General features: G+C 32.5%; 1 protein-coding gene across 1 annotated transcript in view; it reads left to right on the plus strand.

Annotated features, from left to right (window-relative positions):
- Nucleotides 1-5,867: 5,867 nt before the first annotated feature.
- Nucleotides 5,868-13,213, plus strand: part of LOC106478328 — a 209,921-nt gene continuing 202,575 nt past the window's right edge. The window contains exon 1 of the mRNA XM_022381933.1: nucleotides 5,868-5,933. The gene's annotated coding sequence lies outside the window, so the exon portion shown is untranslated. The remainder of the gene's footprint in view (nucleotides 5,934-13,213) is intronic.

Here is a 13,213-nt window from a genome sequence, read left to right on the forward strand (position 1 = left end):
GTGTGAGTATTTTTGCTACTTTTCAGGGCCCCTTACCTCATTTTCACAGGATCCCACTCTGTGGCGAGTGTTGCCCAGACAGGTGTGCTTTTATCAAACCAATTCTGCACTAGCAACCACTAATTCAATATATTTTATACAGGTTGCAACATGCTCTATAGAAATGAGGTGTTCCACAAGACCACTTAGAGACTGACTTGGTGGTATTACTGTACTATGCTGGACTGTCACTCATGGACTATCATGACATTCATAAGTAAAGCATAAGGGGAGCCTGCCCATTCCTGCCGATCGTTGAATTGAATAAATTGGGGTTGGTTTGCTTTTAAAAATTTTGGGAAATTGGTTTGCCTATTACACTGTTTCCAGATCATTGTTCCTCAGGACTCCCGAACGTGCATTATCCCCCACCCCAGATTTCACTGGGGTGGGGGACAGAAGCTTTACTTCCAGAGTGTTAGAGTGAATTTCTCTACTCTTGGAGAAGAGGGCGAAGTTGGGGCCCTCCTACCCAGATACCTGTATGTTTTTTCAGATGTTGGTAGGAGAAGCACCTGCCTATGTGGGAGCCTACTCATAATACGGGTTCAGAGTTGTTGCTCGCCTATTGGGTTGGGTTGAGAGTGGCCCTTCTTTTTGATCAATATTGGTTCAGTATATTGTTCATGGAAGAGGGCTCATTATAATTCCAAATGCAGAGTGGTCACATCCTGGGACCTTGGTTAAGCACAGTTTGTTCCACGTTCTTCCCATAATTCTGGGGGCACATGGAATTTACCTTGCCCACATGGTTGAGGAGTGAGGATGAGTGTTCATAATTTCAAACCAGATGAATTCTGTTTCCTCAGGTTGAGTAATACATACAAAATCCCATCATTCCGAGCCTGGGATGTTGCCTTTCGGACTTCTTCAGACTGAGGAGAAGGTTTGTCCCTTTTGGTGTTGCTTATCTTCTCATCGTGATTCCAGTGGCTCGGAACACATCACTCTATGGCTACAGGTTTGGATACACTCATACATATATATATATATATTGCAGTCCAATTGCCCTAGCTACCAACGTGGAATATAGGGACCATGGCCCTGTAATTCCAACCCAGAGTAGTGGAATTTCGGCTATCTGGTTGGGTCTGGCCAATAGTGATGACAAATCATGTAAAACTCCACCCACAGTACATGAATTAACTTTTGGGTGAAGAGCATACCCGTTCTGGATGTAGTGCAGCTCCTCCACCCCACTAGGGTGCCAATCTATGCACACACTTTCTGTATGGATAATGCCCTCACTGGCCCCTCCACCTTATCAATGTGGGATTCTAGCTGTAGTGTGAGAGGAGGTAAGTATGTTTTGGAAATTGACATTTACTTAAATTGAAAATGTATTTCCAAAAATACTTCATCTCACACTCTCCTTCCCTTCCTCCCCATTAAGAGCCGGTGTTAGAGACAGGGATTGAGTCAGTGAAGTCATGAAAAAGTGATAACATTATCTGAATGAGGTGCTTATATACAGTACCAGGACAGAGGGCGATACAAATATCACCAAGAGGAATTAAAAGACTGGAGCAAGCAAGAAAAATTCAGAACAATGCTTAGGTGGGCAAAGGAAGAAACCCTGGCAGTCGAAATATGGGTGGCGTTTAAAAGGGCTCAGATATTGTTTTCCTTACATTTGTTGCCAGAGGTCCTGGTCACTGTGACCCAGATGCATGACCTGTGCATGTAGTCAGATGCTAATTAGCTCCTAAAGGGTTTGTTTTTGTATTGCTTGTCATTTGCTTTTTATTCTCCGTTTCATGTCATCCCTGTGAAGTGGTTGAAAAAATCTGGCGTCTCTTTAAAAGTTGATCTGCAATATGAGCACCTTGCTTTTTATCATAAATCTAGCCTCAAATCTTGTAATCTCCCAAAAGTATGCAAGTTTTTATTTGAAATATATTTTATAAACGATGTTCAAACTATGCCTAGCACTTTTACCTGTTTTTTTTTTACGATTCAAGACTTCCCCTGCATTCTGTTCTAGTAATTTAATCAACCTTGCAAAGTTGTCCCTAGGGTGAAAAGAATTGTGGTTACTGTACTCATGTTATTTGCATAACAAATACTGTTTCTTGTTGAACTTGGATGTTATATCTACTAGGCCAGTGGACCTCATATATTTACAACCATTCGGCAAAGCTTTGATTTGATGGAGAAGTTTTGTTAAGCAGTAACATGCTGTATGCCAGTTTGAATATCGTCCCAAAGGGGCATTCTTACGAGCTGTTATTTCATTTACAAGTTTTAAATCATAATAAACTGAAACTAAGTTATATGTTTCAACATGTATAATACAGACATTTACTTGAAGTATACTATTGTATGATTTGATTGATGGGCAAAGGGATGTTTTTTTATTATTATGAAGATGTATGATAACGATACATAGAATAAAAATATATGCAGGGATTATTCATGAAATGCGTTTTTAAATCAAAGAATAAAAGTCAACACAGAATATTTTGAAACAGTTTAAAGAAGAATGAAAATGTCAACCAAACAAATTGTCCTGAATAGTATTACAAAATTCATAAAGCTTCGTCAGTGGTGTGGCATGCCCTTGTGGTTAGGGCGCTTGTCTTGCAAAGGGCGAGTCGTGGGTTCGAATCCCCGTCACCAAACATGTTCGCTATTTCAGCCTTGGGGCCATTTTAATGTGACGGTCTATCCCACTATTTGTTGGTACAAGAATAACTCAAGAGTTGGCGGTGGGTGATGTTACCAGCTGCCCTCCTTGTAGTCTATCACTGCTAAATTATGGACGGCTAGCACAGATAGCTGTCATATAGCTTCGCGCATAATTCAGAAAAAATAAACAAAGCGTCTTCAAGCAGTGCTTCAGTAATTTTATTTACTTTATAATGATTTGTCATATCTCCCCTTTTTTATCAAATTAGGATATCTTAGAAAACGTGAATACAGCCGTCGTCGGTGTTTATGACAAACAGTAAGGTAAGGTTTATTTTAATCGCATAAATACATTTGCTGTCGTTAGGCAAATTAGAATAAAACCTTTAATGTGTGATTCTTTCTTATGCTCTAATTGTCATGAATAAATTGTACATGCGATGCCTAATTTTGTGATGTGGATCACTAACAGTTGATATTAAACATTGTATAAAATTATAAATCAACTCCTGCGGGAATTAATGTACGTTATGGTCTTGAAGATTACGTTATATTAAATAATGGGTAATCTACTTTCACATATCGAGAAATGAGAAATGTTGCATACATTCCTACAAACTTGAATATTCTGTAAACTATACAAAGTGGTTATAATTTTAAATGATCGACGTGAATCAGTATTCTGAAAGACCAATTCTAGCAAGATGATTTGACGAAATAAAAACGTGGCATGAAAAATTAGCTGAATTCGATTATGATAAAGTATAAGAAAGACAAAGAGGACACTATTTTTAAGCCATAAATAAGTGAAGCTACCCGTCTATTGAAAACCGTCTGCCAAATACCATTGCTGATAATTTAAATTTCCATGTTTGAGCTTCCAGGTTATCGCAGATAGTGACAATAGTATAAACTATATAATACTACGTATATTAATACTAGATTAAAAATATTTAATAACCGAGATTCTGAAAGCGCGTGATTTATTGCAATAATAAACCAATGATATCAAAAATTAGACACGTTTATTTTTGTACTTGCATACTTTGCCTCGGAAATTTCTAAAATATTTCGTTATCACTACACGTTAAATAATTACAGAGCTTTTCTTAAGGATGTTTTTAACTGCACAATACATTATATTTTAGCTTTATAATTTTTGATACATGACGCCCTATTGCACCTCATATATACAGGCCTAGTAACAAATGATCCAAAAAATTAAGAATGTTCTAATAAATACATTTGGAATGGAATTTTATAATCATAAATATGTTTTCTTTTAATATTTATCCACTTGAACTTACTTATATAGGTGACTTTTCAACTGCACAATAGGAAAACGCCTGAATAATTACATATACACATGCATTTAGATTGTGCCTTATTACTCTTAATGCACAACAGCACAAAACAACTACATCTCACGCAGAAAATTGAGAATACATAAATAACGTAATAATATTTTGTGAATAGAATATAACGTAATTGTCGATCACAATAGGCTTGCTTGCTGGGCACTACCAAGATTACAACATACTATTGATAAGTTTTGTTAAGAAGTAACACCCAACACTGATTTTTCATTCATTAAATTAAGATTTGAGAAATGGCCCTGGTGGGAATGTAACACTCAGTATAATTAAACAAGGACATTGTAATTACCCTGGTGATATATCTAAATGACAGCAACACACTGGTAGAAACCCTCTGCAATGGCAGTATATTTATCTAGTTAATCTAAATTGTCGGAAGTGAAATTTGTGTTTGACTCTGGAATAGTGAAGTGTTTCTAACGTCTGCTACAATAAATATTACATGACTCCAAGACCTTTGAAAATCATAGGAGGCAAACAAGCCTTTTCGACGAAAATGACATGTGTTCAACTATGTATTAAACATAACATTTATGACATCTAGAATCTAATATGGGAAAATAACCATAGGTTAAATATTTTTATTCCAGCTTTTTCAGTAACACCCATCGCATTTTAGCTGTAAGAACTAAAAATGTATTCATCAGGTTTTTACATCTTTAATATCATTGTACTAAAAACCGTTATTGTAATATTAAAGTTACGGTTAACTAATAATTTATAAATCTCGGTGTATAATATTATTAGATAAAACACTTATAAAGAGTAGATTAAATTACTAAAATATATGTTACAGACGAATCTTTAGCGAACCGAACTTAATTTTATATTACTTCCTTTTCACATTAGTGGCAGTATAGATAAAGGACCAATAGTTATACATTTAGTAATATGAACATTACATTCGGACATTAGTATCAAAGTTGGCTTGTATATACAAACAACAATTTCCAGTAACTTTGCAACTATGTAATTCATGAGAGTTAAAAATACATTATGAGCTTTATTAAAATATAAAACTGGAAATATTTTGAGATTAGTAATTTAAGAACAAATGAGGGGGAGATTTTTTAAAGTGAAGACTATTAATATCTATGATGAATTTCAACGAAATCTTAGCTTTAATCTAACAGTGACAACTATATAAGTAGGCCCGAAACATCTTGCACTATTAGTTAATAACATTTAAAAAATTAATGAAAGTAACACTACTCTTGCTACATACTAGAGTGTTGGTATTTTGGCTTTGTTATAGCGAGTCTTTCTTTTAAACAAGATTTTAGGTTTTGAAATATGTCCACCGTCATTTAGGACAAAAAAAAAAAAAATCAAATTTCAATTACATGTTTGCATAATTTCAAATTGTGTATATGCAATTGTATGCATGTGTACTTACATATTAAATACTATTTGATTTGCCATCATTCGTTTTGATTATGACACTCAGTGATAGTTTGTAACAAAAACATGAACATTAATATGACATTATTCATTACTCTAATAATATCGTTACCAAAATATAACAATTGCTAAAAACCTATGTTCCCGTTTTGCTGATAAAACCACAAAAGAAAAAGCTCTAAAATCTTACGAATAAAACTCCAGCATTTTGACTTACTGAAAACTTATACAGCCAATATTTATTTATGTTCATACCCAATGTGGTAAAAACGTCAGAAAACAGATACTAAAGGTCATAAAATTGATTATTGATAATAGAGGGCAGCAGGTACCTTTGTACTGAGAAATTATACACGAGAGGACGCTACCAGTTTGAGTAACCTCGTATACTTGTTGCTCGAGGATCAGTGCATCAGGTGGTTGTACAGGTAACTAAGATGGAAGAGTAGGTTGGAGCGATATTTTCTTTTCAAAGGATTTTTGAATGAGGTAGGAAAACTTATTTTAAACTTTTACATTCATGTTAATAACAGATAAATTAGATGAGCCTATTTTACTGTCTAAGTAATAGTCTAGGAAGCAATTTCACAAAAATTAAGTAGTTACAATTTTAAACTTAAAGTTAAATCTGTTCTGAGGTTCGCTGCTCAGGTGTTCGCGTCCACCACTTCTCGGTTAACTCAAGAAATATTTCTAAGCGTTGTTTTTTATGTTGCTTGCTTGAGGTTTCTTAAGTGATCGGGAATAATTTATGGAAATATTGAGCTTAGAGGGAAATTAGGTAGGCTTTTTCTTTCACAGGTAATGTAAATGATAATTTGCATGACAATTACAATGAGAACAACCTGTTAGTGTCATGTTGTTAATTTGATTACAGCTCAAGCATTGTACTATATACAACATTCACAAAAGGACTCGGACTTAATCCATTCGCATATTTTGTAGACTAATTGATTTTTATTTCGACAGTATTTTGGTATAAACTTGAGTTAGAGTATCTGTATTTTTATTGACTCATTCATGTGTCATGGGGATTTTATTATCAGTGTTGATAACATTTCTAACATACTTGGATTACACTGCAATTCCAGTATTATAATCCACTGTTATTTTGTTTTGTAAAAATTATTGTAGTTTTTCTCAATTATGTTTAAATGCTGCCTGGTTACTGGGAATGCATACAACCAATGTGAGTTATATTCTTTGAAAGATAAAATGTGATATTTGAAAACTTATCTCTGAAAGTACCATATATGTTTTGAAATTTAAAACCAGCATGGTAATATATTAGGACCAATTATGTTGATTTTGTTTAAGCATTTCAGAAATTGTTTTATTTTTTGACAAAAGCTAGTTTTAAACCAGTGTCCATTAGGAATGAGATAAGTGAATGTAGGGTATGTGGCTCATTAAACTGACACATGAATTTTTATGCAGTGAATGCCAAAACACTAACTCATCTAAAAGTAACAAATTTTGTTTTAGATTTCCATAGTTTATCTTTATAACCCATTCTAATTCAGTCCTTACTATTTGCTTTTTCAGTTCAAACAACAACAAAAAAATATTTCCCCAGGCACTATATCATGTCCCTAACAATATGGTATACTTCAGTCCAGTCACTTTTAATTATTATACATACAACAAATGCATGTCTTCACTTTTTAAATCAGCTTCCATCCTAATGATGTGTCTGTTTAATATTCTTCCAGAAAGATCAAATTGATAAATTATAGCATATAGTGTATTAACGCTTACAATAATTTTCTTTTGATATTAATGTTTTTATTATAAGTTTTACATTTATTTTTTATCACATAAAATGTTTCAAACTCAGTATGTCACTGAGAAAATGCAACTGTAGAAAAGCCAGTTTTTTCCTCTTAATATGTTAATGTAAAGATGTGCTTCATGACCTTTAGATTGCTTTGTGAATGTTCACAGTGAAGTTGACTTGTTAACTTCTATTCTTTGGAATTGGAGGTAAAGTTAAAGATTAGATAGGAAATTGGGATTTGGCAGTAGAAAGCAAATGGGAGTGATAAATGGACATTTCTGTAATTTGGAGAAGGTGAATAATTCAGTAGAGAATTTGTAACTTATGAGAATGAACACAGTCTATAGCAGCAAGAATGTGGAAAGTGAGTTCCAGTTTTGAAAAATAGGGAATGGTGGCACTTATTGGTAAATACTTGGTTGAGATGGTATTGAGGTTTCAGAAAAGGAAGAGAATTCATTTATTTATGAATGCTTGAAAAACTTCAGTCCAATAAAAAAAATAGTAGCTAAAAAGCTAATAGGATTCTGTGACCTGTTTATATAAACTGAATATTAGGATCAAGGTTGTTGTGACCTTGTTAACACTTTGGTAAAATGTTATTTAGAGTAGGGTGCATAGGGTTTGTCCCATAGTTACAGGAATAATGTTAACTTGCTGGAAAAAGTTCACAGGTAAGCTATTAGAATGATACCTGTTTAAAAAACTGAATTATTAAGAAAGATTTGAAGGATTAGACATAAAATAGCTTAGTGTTTAAGTAGTGAAACAATCAAGTTAAAAATGAAGTGTTAAATGTTAAAGGTAATGATAAGTTCTGGAAGTCCAAATCTAGATTTACTTTTCAGCAAAACAACTGATTACAGTTTTAACAGAATAACCTTTATTTTTATAATTTCACTTCCAAGGGATAACAATGAGTCTTTTGGCCCATTTAGGCTATTCCATTTTCTACTGCCACCCTACTCGAAACAGCTTGTAACATAAAACATGATCTCAAGTGACCAGATATGTAGTTACATATATTTGTGTTACACCCATAAGGATTTTTTATTGTATTGATGAACTTATTTGTTAATTATTGAACATCATTTGTTATAACTTGTTAAACATATGTATTATGTATACTGCTGTATTAAGATAGTGTCTAAAATTGTGGTTGAGATTATCTATAATAAGTCTATGATATTTTTTATTTAAGTATTTATGCATTATTCAATCAATATAATTTAGTTAAAAAACATGCAATAACATGTTGAATTGTATGTTTGAATAAATTATTGAAAAAATAAACTATTATAATTTTAGGTGTTATAACAAAGTTTTTTCACTGGAAGTAACTAAAAAAATAAAATAATGAAACTACAAAGATATAAAGAATGCCATATAAATTTGGGAGAACATAAAAAACAAAATAACAGATAAATTGTTGATGAACAAGATGCAAGCAAACCTTGTTTTAACAAGAGAACAAAACTTATACTTGAGAAAATGGTAGGTTGATGCAAATTCACAAATATGTATAAATCTATATAAGTCGACCATAATTAATTATTCAGAAAAATGAATGTTTATCATAATTAAAATCTGTAGCAAATAATGCGTGTATATTCAAGTGTAGACTTGTGATAAAAGGAATCTGTTTATTTGAAATAACCACTTGTGGCTAAAAATTAGTATTAAAACTACAGAATTGGCATGTTCTTGATTGTTGTTTAATAAATATATGATGCATTAAACATTAAAATGAAAACATTTGAACTCTGTGTGTGTATATATATATATATTAAATTATTATGCTCAACTTCATAATAACTTAATTATCCATTAGTTTTGAGTGAATTGTAAAACATTTAATGCTTTGTTTTTTTTGTTTTTAGTTTTTACTACACTATTTGAATGTGATAAATAAATTCAATCTCAGTTTATTCATGTTTCTTAATTGAAAAGGATCACAGTAATTATTTCCTTTCCTTTCTTAATTTCACATATTCATATATGCTAAATTTCATCAGTAATCTGTGTATTAAACACCTACAAGCTTTCATGCAAATGATTGTTGCAGGAGAAGATCATAAATTATATTGCTTTACTACAATACATTGACTGATGTCAGTAAATATGGTTTGGAAGAGGAAAACATTATAATGGTGTAATATGGAATCTTAGTAATGTTTCAGTCATTAGATTACAAAAGCATTTAAGTTGTTTATACTTTTGCTTGTTTTATTAATTGTTTAAAGTCAAGTCATCTTGATTTTGTAACCTTGTTTCCTGCTATTAATTTTTTGGATCAGTTATACTTGGCTATATAAACAGGAAGTTTCCACATTTTATTAGACAGATCTGCTTCAATTAACCATAGAAGTAGCTATCATGACCTCTTTCAAACATGCCAGCTGTGTTATCTTCATGGCTACAACTATTTGTGTGCTATTGTCTTATCAAATTTATAACTGTTATAGTTGGGAAAACTCGTTCTTCTATTTTGCTTCAAAGCTCTCAGATAATTAGATCTTGACCCTTCCCTATCGTGTGAACACATAGCAAACCCATCAGAAAATTAACATATTTAATAGGAAGAGTTATCATACTGCTACACATGTTTTATATGTAGTGTTACTTCAAAAAACAACGTGAGCTGTTCAAAAGAAATGTCCTACTTATCTACAGTGTATCTGGGTTATCTGGATGTATGTGTGTACACATAGACTTTAACAACTTCTGTTGGTTGACCAAGTTTCTCTCTCTGTACAAATATAAAAATTGTATTATTTTGAAACACTAAGAATTTCATATTCATTTCATCAATACAATATTATTCTTTCTAAAAACTTTACTCAGTAAATTTTGTTTTATAAGATTTGTATAGCTAGTTTATTCTGTTCAAAAGGGTACACATAAAAAGTATATTTTTAACCGATATGAGTGCATGAATAACTCATTTAAGATCACCCTTAATGGGCACATGTCACAGTAAAAGACTCTGGGGTTTGAAAACGTTCTAATAACTTCCATTCCATATTTTAAATTCTAGGCAGATTTCTCTTTAGTTAGGGTGAGATTTTTCCCCTTTTAGATATATATATTGGCACGTGCAAGTGTATTGTTCTGAATGGGTATACTACTCCCTGTTTAAAAGGGAAGTATAACGACTTCAAATTTTATATACATTTGTACAGTGACATCATTCAAGCTAACAAAAAATTCATATATTCACTATTTGTTTATCATACTTCTGAGGAAGTATTAAAGAAAGTAATTCTGTCAGCATTAGGAATCGCTTTGTTGAATTAACAATTATCTGTTCCATTTTTAGATTTCAGACTAATTTCACTGGAAATGTGTAATTTAACAGTATGAAGAAATAACATTAAGATAGTAAGTTGTTTAATGTTCTCCGAAGCAAAACGTTCTAAAACTAAAAGCCAAATTATATCAATTTAATAGGATTGTTGAGTTTACTGCATCTCCTTTTAAGGCATATTTTTTTCACAGAAAAAATATTTCACGCAATATAATTTATTTCTTAAAAATCTCTCCATTCTCCAAACACTTATTATTCGAGGGCTAAATATACTTTTTAAAGGCATTCTATTTTACCCATTAAATCCTCAAGTAAAGGTTTACACGTATTTTAAACATCTAGTTCGTATTATAAGTTATATTTCCAAGGTCAAGATCAATATCTACGTGCACGTGTATATTTGTATCACAGTTTGCACAACACGGTATTTCGTGTAAGTCGAATTCCACGTCAACGTTTCAAGTTTATTTTGCTGGAAACAGTTATTTACTGTCCTGGATATTTCCTCAAGGTGGAGGTATACACTTGCGTCTAAAATTTATTTTGTTTTACAAAATATAACATCGTAGTTGGTGCCTTATTCTGATGCTTATCATATTCGACATAGCATATATATTTTATTGTGACAAGGCTTACATGTATACTTTCAATTTCGAACGTAGTAGCCTCGGTCAGTGCTTCCCAAACTGTGTGCGCGGATTTTTGCAGTTATTAAGTAATTTTTATTTAGTGATATAAATTTATCATCAATTTAATAAATTTTTAAAATTTGATTTATTTTCTCCTTGATACACAGTATAACAGTGATTTCTGTCTGTCTTAGTCAGCGGGGGGTGGGTGCCAATAGGCCTGCTATACGGACTTATTAACATACGCCGCAAAAAGGTTGGGACATTAAAAGTGTATCGCAAGCTGAAAAAGCGCGTTACTTCACCAATCGGCTCTACAAGTATTTACATGCGTATTAGGGTTTACTTCAGCAAGTGTTACAACTGCATAGAACATTTACCAATGACGATTGTAATCTAATGCTTGCATTTGCTATTTTCTCTGTGTTGCTGTTTTAAACTTGAAAACTTCTATCCGTTTGAAAAGTTACTATTTTCAACTTTCCAAAACAATTTATCGTAATATTTTGGTATTATTCCTTGATATCTTCAACAGGATCTAATGAGGCCTTAATGTGGGATAGTTCGTTTGCCTGTGTCTTGAGATCGCTAGTTTCCCTGTAGTCCAGCGAATAAGCACAACAAATTGGCAAGATTGTACACTTTTATATACGATGATGAGACTTTGCATACTTATACATATTAAGTGCCGAACGTTTTCTGATATCGTGCCAATTTGTCAGCATCCCCTGGTGGTCGATGCGAGCAAGTAATGTACCAGTTGAAGGGTTTTCGATTATCATTGCATGAATAACTGGCCATTTAAGGCTTATGATAGGTCAAAATGTTTGCACGGATGTGAGATTATCAAGCAGCAATCAGTAAAACAACATTTAGCCATTTTATTATTTGGCAAGCAAAACAGTCACAAAAATGAATAAAAATCACTGCATGATATTGCCAGTTTCATGTTGATTCTGGCATTTAGTTTCTATGTTACATTCTAGGTACTTGTAAAGAACATCGATACCTGTGGTGTCAAATTATATACATTATCATCATTTAATTTTCTTTTCTGACCATTTTGCAGATAACCTTACCCCTCCGCCTGTCTTGACCAAAGGACAGAATGTAATAAGACATGGAAAAGTTATCAATCTGATCAAATGACGGCTCAAAATGATAAGACAAATGTGAATCTACTATTCGTATTATTTAAATGTCAAATCAATAGATATACTTCAATTTATATTCAAATGCAGTGCTATTAATGTGTACATTCCAGACAGAGTGATAGTATCGGGATATAGCATATGAATCCTCTACCACACTTCTACAGGAATGCTCACCCTTCAATTGCCAACGCTTTTACAACATCAAACGTTGCCAGTTGCAGCCGTTGCTCTTACAGCTGATGGGACAGACAGACATACATCCATGCAGAATGTTGCTTAGCTAGAAAAATTCGAAACTTCATATACATGTTCACTTAATAATTTTAGCTGGATCTCTAACTTATCTTTATCACTCAACCCCGATTTGCTAGTGGGTACATTAGAGTATTCCTCTAATGCTTCCTCAGGCAACAAATCATCGTCGACAAGTATTTCGATAATACGCTTTTTTAGTTTATTTTTTCTCATTGACATTTTAACTTGTAGTTCTAAAATATTTTCAATTTCGAGCAATTCATTTTTGTTATATTTTTCTAGTTGTTCTAAGGAGGGTGATACAAGAAAATCTTGATAATCAGACATGATCAAATCTTCTTGGCACTGATAAATATAAATTCAATTGTGATTTAAATTTTAATTTAGATTGAATTTTGTCTCTGATTCAGATCTCGGACACCAGCCCCAAATTTATTACTGTTACGTATTAGAATTTGAAATGGTCTGAAATTGAGTTAAGTGATAATGTTAATTTAGTAGTTAAATTGTACTTTGGATTTAGTATTTAAATATATGCTGATATATGAGTCATTTTACGATATTTGCCAAGAGATTGATACTCAGTTTTCGTTTTTAACACAAATACGTTTTAATATACACACAACAGTACAATTTACAATAACAAT

The sequence above is a fragment of the Limulus polyphemus genome, unplaced genomic scaffold (genome assembly GCF_000517525.1).
Source record: "Limulus polyphemus unplaced genomic scaffold, Limulus_polyphemus-2.1.2 Scaffold200, whole genome shotgun sequence".
Lineage (NCBI taxonomy): Eukaryota > Metazoa > Arthropoda > Merostomata > Xiphosura > Limulidae > Limulus > Limulus polyphemus.